The sequence below is a fragment of the Triticum dicoccoides genome, chromosome 1A (assembly GCF_002162155.2).
Source record: "Triticum dicoccoides isolate Atlit2015 ecotype Zavitan chromosome 1A, WEW_v2.0, whole genome shotgun sequence".
Lineage (NCBI taxonomy): Eukaryota > Viridiplantae > Streptophyta > Magnoliopsida > Poales > Poaceae > Triticum > Triticum dicoccoides.
In genome coordinates this window covers 337,039,291-337,048,962 of record NC_041380.1, presented here as the reverse complement: position 1 = coordinate 337,048,962, position 9,672 = coordinate 337,039,291, and positions in this window count along the sequence as shown.

Here is a 9,672-nt window from a genome sequence, read left to right as displayed (position 1 = left end):
ACACGAATTTGGTAGACCAGTTCTAGTTGTCGTGGCAACTGTACGTCTGGTTAGGGAGGCCGAGATTCAACTCAGAAGACTGCGTCTTCACGTATTCCCCTTGAGTTAAGGACACACAGTCCTCGACCAATCACTCTGGTAAGTCTTCAAGGTAGACTTCCAAACCTTCATAGACTTCGTTCACCGGCAATCGACAATGACTCTTGGATATTGAGAACACGACGCCTAACCGGCTGGAGGATTCACAGTCCTCAAGTGTAACAAGTCTTTAGATCACGCGGACAGAAAGACTTCAGTGATGCCTAACACTCTTTGGCTTTGGGTGTTTTGGGCTTTGTCCTCGCAAGGATCTCTCTCTCAAATGCTTCGGAGGTGGGTTGCTCTCAAACGACAAAAGTCGTGCACTAACTCTGAGCAGCCACCAATTTATGGTGTAGGGGGTGGGCTATTTATAGCCAGGAGGCAACCCGGCTTGATTTGTCCGAAATGACCCTGGGTCACTAAGGAACTGACATGTGTCCAATGATCAGATTTCAAACACTGGCGGCAGCTTGACTCAGGCTACAAGTAAAGCTGACTTATCCAGCTCTGGATAAGATTTGCTCTCATTGTCTTCGCTTGAAAACATAGGATTTAGTTGAGCATCACATCAGTCACTCTGACTTTGTTCACTTGGACCCCACTTAACAGTACGGTGGTTCCTATGACTCAACAAAGAAGAAAAGGAACTACGAAATAACTATGTCTTCGCACTCCATATTCTTCACGTGATGTCTACTCATGTCATAGTCTTCAATGTGAATATCTTCACAGACCACCATTGTCTTCAATGTCTTCACACATTTTTAGGGGTCGTCTCTGGTAGGTAAACCGAATCAATGAGCGACTACTACCTGTGTTATCCTACAATTCTCACAAACACATTAGTCCCTAAACCAACTAGGGGTGGCACTAGATGCACTTACAATCTCCCCCTTTTTGGTGATTGATGACAAACTAGTTGAAGTTTTCAACGGGGATAAAAGTATGTGAAAGTTAATAATCCAGGCATTGTCTTCATAAGTAGCAAAAGACTCCCCCTGAAGATGTGCATATAAGTAGTTTGCTTTTGAATGCAAATGCACATGGCAGGTTTTACTTTGTGAATATCCTCTTCAACTTATGAAGACAATTCATCATGCATATAAAGATATAACAAAGATAATGACATGCATAATGAAAAATGGACGTCCGCGGAAGGACTTCATGCGGAATTTATCATCGCATCACAAAGTAGCAGAAAAAGTAGCAGACGACCATCGAGTTTAAGTGTTACAACCGAAAGAACCAAATGTATCAAAAGACGAGAGTTGTAAACACTTGGCAAAAATAGTGCAACCACCCATAAGGACCTGCTTGAAGACTATCAACTCATATGCTTCTCCCCCTTTTGTCAGTAATGACCAAAAAGGTTTGAGGACATAGAGCATCTACTCGTCCCCATTAGGAGTAGATGAAGGTGCAGGGTCGACGTTGGAGTTCGGTGGTGCAGAAGGGCCTGGTGCAGTGTCGAGATGCAGTGAAGCCATGAAAGTGCTAGTAATCGACTAGAGGGGGGTGAATAGGTGATTTTTATGAAAGTCTTCAAAACATGGAAGTTTCGAAGACAAACAATAGAAATAAACCTATTACCATGCAGTGGAAGGTAGACTACACTAGGCAAGCCATAGTCAAGTATACAATGAAGAGAAAGCACAAAGACTAATAGCAGCTTGGTAGTATGGATCAGGATGGAAGATAGTATGAAGCCAATCAGAACAAGAAGTCACACAGTGAAGACAAAAAGATAATGCAAATAGGCAATGACTTCACAAGGATTAACTGCAAATAAAGAGATGGGAAGGATAGAACCAGTGGCTCGTTGAAGACAATGATTTGTTGGACCAGTTCCAGTTGCTGTGACAACTGTGCGTCTGGTTAGGGAGGTTGAGATTTAACTCAGAAGACCGCGTCTTCACCTTATTACCCTTGAGTTAAGGACACCCAGTCCTCGCCCAATCACTCTGGTAAGTCTTCAAGGTAGACTTCCAAACCTTCACAGACTTCGTTCACCAGCGATCCACAATGACTCTTGGATGCTCAGAACGCGACGCCTAACCGGATGGAGGATTCACAGTCCTCAAGTGTAATAAGTCTTCAGATCACACAGACAGGAAGACTTCAGTGATGCCTAACACTCTTTGGCTCTGGGTGTTTAGGGCTTTGTCCTCGCAAGGATTTCTCTCTCAAAGGATTCAAGGTGGGTTGCTCTCAGACGACAAAAGCCGTGCACTAACTCTGAGCAGCCGACCAATTTATGGTGTAAGGGGTGGGCTATTTATAGCCACTAGGCAACCCGACCTGATTTGTCCGAAATGACCCTGGGTCACTAAGGAACTGACACGTGTTCCAACGGTCAGATTTCAAACACACACGACAACTTTACTTGGGCTACAAGCAAAGCTGACTTATCCAACTCTGGATAAGATTTGCTCTCATTGTCTTTGCTCGAAGACATAGGATTTTGGTTAAGCATTACTTCAGTCATTCTGACTGGTTCACTTGGACCCCACTTAATAGTACGGTGGTTCCTATGACTCAACAAAGAAGAAAAGGAAACGACGAAACAACTAAGTCTTCGCGCTCCATAGTCCTCACGTGATGTCTTCTCTTGTCATACTCTTCAATGTGAATGTCTTCACATGCCACCTTTGTCTTCAGTGTCTTCATACATTTTTAGGGGTCATCTCCGATAGGAAAACCGAATCAATGAGGGACTTCTACCTGTGTTATCCTGCAATTCTCACAAACACATTAGTCCCTCAACCAGGTTTTGTTGTCAATACTCCAAAACCAACTAGGGGTGGCACTAGATGCACTTACAAGCCATGGTTGGTGAAGTGGCGTCGTCTTCTTCATCGATGACTCTCGCAACAACAGTTGTAGCCAAAGATGAGTACTCAGAATCTTCTATTGATGGAGTGTGGCGCCAGCTTGCATTGCGTGGAGGTCTGGAATCAAATTTGAAACCCTCAGCGAAGCCATCTTCGCGAACATCTTCTTCAGGGCATAGTAGTGTGAGACTCTTCCAGGACCGCCGACAGGCTTCATGGGCAACGAATGAGTTCTTGGTGACCAAATTTCTGATGTGATTGACATCCACCAAGATACTCTACATCTGACGCTTTAGCCAGTCATGATGCTTATCCTGCTTCTGATGTAAGGTCACAAGAAGCTCTCAGTCATTGAGTGCACGAGAACGCTTCCGAGGCCTTTGTGCAATTGTACTGTCACTGGCTTCAGTGTTTGCACGATGAGGCACACGTATATTGCCAGCCAGAGGATAAGTAGGGGTTACAGCATTGGGGACATGAATTCCTTCTATTGGTTGCATGAAGCTTTGATGATCAACATTATGAAGAGATAGAGGCTCCTTGGCAGGCTCTGGGTAGATGGCTTCAACGGACAGATCAACCTCAGGCAGAAAGACACGATGGTTGCGTGCTGAGGGCTGATAGCCAATAGTTGAATGGAGCTTGATTAGGCGCATAACCCATGGAGGATAGAACTTCAGGCCAAACAGATCAATCCCAGATGCAGCAAGTTGTCTGATGAAGAAATCCTGGGTGTTGAATCTGATGCCATTGATGATGTAAAACACCAAAGTCGTCATGGCTCCTTCAAGTTTGGCTTCAGCTAAGTGTCCCTTGATTGGCCATAGAGTATGCCTCAAAATATGATAGACTGTGTGTGGCAAGTGTAAGGGCATATTTATCCCTAAGTGTTTTGGTGATTGATGACAACGCATTTGCGGACTAATCGTGTGCCTTGAGTATTCCAGACACTTCATTGCTAGGCACAAGACGATTGGGCGCCCCTCGAAAACTGATGAAGGCGGCGTCTTTTCTACGTTTCTTTTTGGTGGATTTGAGTCATAGGAAAGCCGTGCTATTAAGAGGGGGTCCGCATTGGAAAGGTTTGGGTGGAATCATCACGTACACGTCTCCTTCTTGTTCCCTCCTTTTTCCTTGGAGCTTCCTCCGTTTTCTTGCCTCCCTTGTCTGGCTGCTGTGGTTGGTCGCGGTAGTACTGCTCCCAGGAAAACGGTAGTACCGTAGGCATCTGCGGTAGTACCACGCGGTGGCGCGGTAGTACCGCAGGTGCCCACGGTAGTAGCGCTCCCCTGGAGCCACACTACCGCTGCCCACCAGGCTAGTGCCGCCCCTTTGCGGTAGTAGGAGCAGATGTAATTTTTTACATCCGCACCTACCGCGGTAGTACCGTTTTCGCTGAGCGGTAGTACCGCGCTATGCAGTCAGGCAGTAGTACCGCCCCTCGGCAGTACTACTATGTCGGGTTTCTGCTACTTCCGTTTCTTTGCGGAAGTAGGCACGGAAGTTCCTTTCCCCCTAGTTGGGGGTTTTTGCCTTGCGGTAGTACCGCATGGGGGGCGCGGTAGTACCGCCCCCAGCTCCTGCGCGTCTGTTTTTCTTTTCTGTCGCTGGGGTTGCGGCAGTACCGTGGGTCGGTACGGTAGTACCGCACAGCCGTGCGGTAGTACCGCTTGGTGGCAAGCAGTAGTACCGCGCGGCCGTGCGGTAGTACCGCTGGCCAGGCGCGGTAGTACCGCTGGCCGCGGGCTGGTTGGTGGGTAACGGTTGGATCCTTTTCCCACACTATATAAGGGGTCCCCTTCTTCCCCGCTGACTCACCTCTTCCACCCCCAAGCTCCATTAATCTCACTCCCTAGCCGACCAAACTTGTTGATTTGCTCGGGAGTGGTTGAGAAGGCCTTGATCTACACTTCCACCAAGAGATATTTGATTCCCCCCTCTAATCCCTTGCGGATCTTGTTACTCTTGGGTGTTTGAGCATCCTAGATGGTTGAGGTCACTGCAAAGCCATAGTCCATTGTGGTGAAGCTTCGTGGTGTCGTTGGGAGCCTCCAATTGAGTTGTGGAGATTGCCCCAACCTAGTTTGTAAAGGTTCAGTCGCCGCCTCCAAGGGCACCAATAGTGGAATCACGGCATCTCGCATTGTGTGAGGGCGTGAGGAGAATACAGTGGCCCTAGTGGCTTCTCAGGGAGCATTGTGCCTCCACACCGCTCCAACGGAGACGTACTTCCTCTCAAAGGGAAGGAACTTCGGCAACACATCCTCGTCTCCACCGTCTCCACTCTTGGTTATCTCGTGCCTTTACTTGTGCAAGCTTATTTTTTTTCATATATCTTGCTTGCTTGTGTTCCTATCCTTGTTGCATCATATAGGTTGCTCACCTAGTTGCATATCTAGACAACCTACTTTGATGCAAAGTTTAAATTGTTAAAAAAAGCTAAAAAATGTTAGTTGCCTATTCACCCCCCTCTAGTCAACCATATCGATCCTTTCGATTGGTATCAGAGCCTCGTCTCTTTATTAAGGACTTTACCGTCCAAAGAGTATGGTTGATACCGTAGACGGTGTGGAGGAACACTCTGTGTGAATCTGACCTTGTCTACGAGCGATGGGGGAACCTCGGTCTCTCGTGAGGAGTTCAATGTGGCCTTGGAGACATTGAAAACCTCCATGATGAACGAAGTTGAAAGCATGTTTACTAAATTTCTTGAGGGGCTTAAACTATCCACCGCACTGTTGAAAGTGGGTGACCCCGCCGACAAGGTGACGGATGCTATCCCCGACAAGGGGGAAGCTAGTAGTGAAAAGGCTCCTTCTTCTAGTGGTAAGAATGGCACCGACATCTTTGCCCATGTGGAACCACCACTTGTTTATGGTGGACCGGTTCCTTCCACTCATTTGAATCATGCCGGTCCTCCCCCTAAGATTGTGAAAAATGAGGACTTTGATTCTTGGGTGTAACATCCCAAAATTCTAAATTTTGGAATGTTATAAACAAATAGATAGATTTGATTGATTGCTTGATTGATTGACTGAAAGTGAGTGAATTCGAAACTTTTTGAAAGTTAAATGAGAGGGAATAAAAGGACTTTCCCAAACTTTCATATTGGTTTTCTGATCTTCGTGAATTCAAATTCTTTTCATCACAAAACCCCGGAGAGAAGATGACATGACTTCTTCCATTTATTTAAATGACAAGGGGTGTTGAGAATATTTGAATTTCATTTGGAAATATCCCAATTCTGAAACTTTATGCGACTCAATGATTTTCACGAGAGAAGATAAAATGACTTCTTCAAATTATATGAAATATGAGTTGGGAGTTTCAAAGAATTAAATTCAAAGCCCTTTGAATTTATTTTCAATTTGGAATAGATCATCATGCATATTTTATTTTCTTGCATTTTGGTCGATCCTAGAAATTTCACGCAACTCAAGGACCCTTGGAGAGAGTTGGAGATTTCGTTATTTTCATATTTGAGAGTTTTCTCGAATTGAAAAGAGGATCATTTGATTTATTTATTTCATCTTCAATTATTTTCCGTTATCAAAAATATAAGAGAGGGAATAATATGACTTTCCCAAATTTAGGAAAATGAAGATTTAATAAATAGATCAAATTTTGTTTGCCGGAGTTTTATTTGCATTTTATTCGGATAGGGAAAATGCGCGTTTTTGAAAATTTTATTTTAGGTCCGGAGAAAAGTTCATTTTGTTCGGCTCATTTTTAGGAGTCGGGGAAAATTTACTTTATTAAATTTTGGAGTTCGTTTAGATTTTCTTTTATTTATTTTTCTGCGCGCGAGACCGTTTAAAAAAAAATCTGCAGCGCCTTGGGCCAAAGGCCCAAGCCACTAGCCGCCGGCCGGCCAAGAGGCCATAGCGCGCGTGCACCAGGGAGCCGCCGCTTCTTTCTTTCCTAGTCTTAGTAGGACTCTTGTCCTATGTTCGTTTATTCCGTATCTATTTCTAGATCTTTTCCTTTTGTTTCCTAATCCTAGTCTATTTCTTGTCCCCTACCCCAAGCAAAACCCTCCCCTCCCCAATATAAATACCCAAGCACCCCCCCTCTAAACACATCAAACCAACACCTCTCCTCTCCTCTCCGCCGCCCCACGCCGCGCCGCCACACCCACGCCGCGCCGCCGCACCACCCAAGCCGCGCCTCACCCCGCGCCTCTCACCCGCGCCGCCGCCCTTGTGCATCGCCGCCGCGCCCAACGCCGCCCAACCCCGCGCCCTAGTGCCGCCACCGCCACCATGCGTCACCGCGCCGCCGCCGCCCTGCGTCAACGCCGCCGTCGCCGCCGTTCGCCGGAGGTACCGCGCCGCGTCTCTTCTTTCCCTCGGTTCGGTTTTTCTTATAAACCGTTCCGATTCTTTTCTTCTCTACCGATTCGTTTTCTTTCCGATTTTTCGCTAAACCGTTCCGGTGTTCTAGATCGGTTTTTCGTTTCGATCTCTTTTCCCGAAAACCCTAGATTGGTTTTCGTTCTTCTTTCGGACCGTTCGTCTCAACGAACGTGATCACCGATTATTTCCCGGTTAACGACGTCTGTTCGTATAACCGTTCTTCTTTTTCTTCTCGTCGGATTTATTCCGCGATCGCGATCTCAGATCTGATCTTCGTTCTAGTTTATCTTCTCGCTCGTTTATCGGAATCAGGTGATTCAAGCGCCTGGAGTTTCATCTCGAAACCGCCGTTTCGTCTAATCAACTTGAACAAGCTTTTGCTACAGTAAAATTTTGACCTAGATTCAACTTGCTAGAACCGAGTTGTTTTCTTCCGCCGTTTGTTTTTCGTCGTTTGTTCGGCTCGTTCTTTCTTTGCAACCGGAGTTCTTAAGTTGAACTTTCTGGTTCGTTCTCTCATTCGAGTTTTACTTGTGCATTAGTTGAGTACTTATTGTGTGGTTACTATTGTTTGCTTACGATAGATTGACCGGAGTGTGACGATTAGATCTATCAAGAGTTTTGAGTGCGCATCATCTTCATCAACATTGCAGGCAAGTAACACTTGATCATATCTTTTCTACAACCCATGTTTTATTGCATTAGATCAATCCTCTCACATTGCATGATTAGGATCCAATTAAATTGTGGGATGGGAAGTAGAATTGAGGTAGTACCTATTACCTGTTACTTATAAAACCTTGGGAGTTACTTCTACGTTTGCTTATTATGCTATGCTATGCTAGTAGACGTGGATTGGGTGAGTGATATCCATGATAGATGTGAGATTGATAATTTTAATGGTTTATCTAAGGTGGCAACTTAAACACACATCTGGGTGGATTGAGGCACCTGATGTCTATCAGGACTTGCCTGTTTTTATTTTGGACCGCCACCCAGGCTCAAAGGGATCATAAGATTTTTCATGCTAGAAACTTCCGTGTGCAGCCACATGCTACTATGGGCTCTAGCATAGTTGACTAAGTTGTGCGAACTCTTACGGGGTAGACTAGCAGATGTAGGGGATGTAGGTGTACCGGTTTACCCCACATGTAAGGTGCTAGCGCTTCTGAAAGACTATGTCTCGGTCATCCGTCTTCTCAAACACCCTGTAGTGCGAGAAACCAAACGGAGGCGATCGAGTCTTGTGGGAAAAGTGCGCAAACCTCTGCAGAGTAACAAACTAATCATGATTAGCCGTGTCCCCGGTTATGGACATTTTGAGTATCTAGTTCTTGGATTATCCTATTGATCTCAACACGTTACTTATTATAATTTGTTTGGGTTTAATGAGTACTTTTAATTGGGATTGAGGATGCTGTCAACCATTCTCAATGTTTAACAACCACCATGATAGTTAAATAAATTTTATTCCTTTGAAGTAGGGAAAAATTGGCTTTACGCAAAAACCTTATAACCATAGAGCTTTTCCACCAGCCATATATGCATGTAGTATAGCCTATTCTTTCATTACTCTCTATGTGTTACATTGCCAGCATATTCCATGTGCTGACCCATTTTCGGGCTGCAACTTTTCATGTTGCAGACTTTTCAGACGACGAGTAAGTGGTACGTTAGGGTTACGATTTCCTATACTCAACTTTGCCGTTGGTGTTGATGGGAACCCACAACCTTGTTGCTTCCGCTATATTTTGGATTGAGGTAATAGTATTTACGTTACTTTATACATGTGATTTACCTCTGTTATAAATCCTTCGAGTACTGTGTGTGTCAGCATACTGATCCAGGGATGACACATAAGCACAGAGACTTGATCCATTCGGGTCGGGTCGCTACAAGATGGTATCAGAGCACATGTTGACTGTAGGACGTGACCCTAGAAACTGGCAAGCCAATAGCAAAGATTTTTCTCTACAACTTTCCCTTTCAAAAGATCTTTTACCTCTCTTCTCTTCTGAGTTTATTCAAATATTCCCCTTTTAAGTGAGACCATACCCCTTTTCCCTTTTGACCACTCGAAGATTTGACTGATGAGACCACTCCAAGGAGACAAGATATCGGACAACTAAGACCATTTGGAATGAAGAGGATTTTACCGTGTAAATGGAAACTACAACTGTTGAAGACCCCGAAGACTTGGAGAATTTGAAGGCTCTGAAGAATTCCCAAATTTGTATGACCCAGGAAGGCTACCTTTATGGAACCTGGCAGACTATGGAAGTTATCAATACCGAGATCAAGGTGTATCGGAGAAAGACCGGAGCATGGAGAGTTAGTAACTCAAAGTTTTGTCAAGAGAACCCTAAGGCAGGAGTTATTAACTCATGGAAATGACAAGAGCAAAA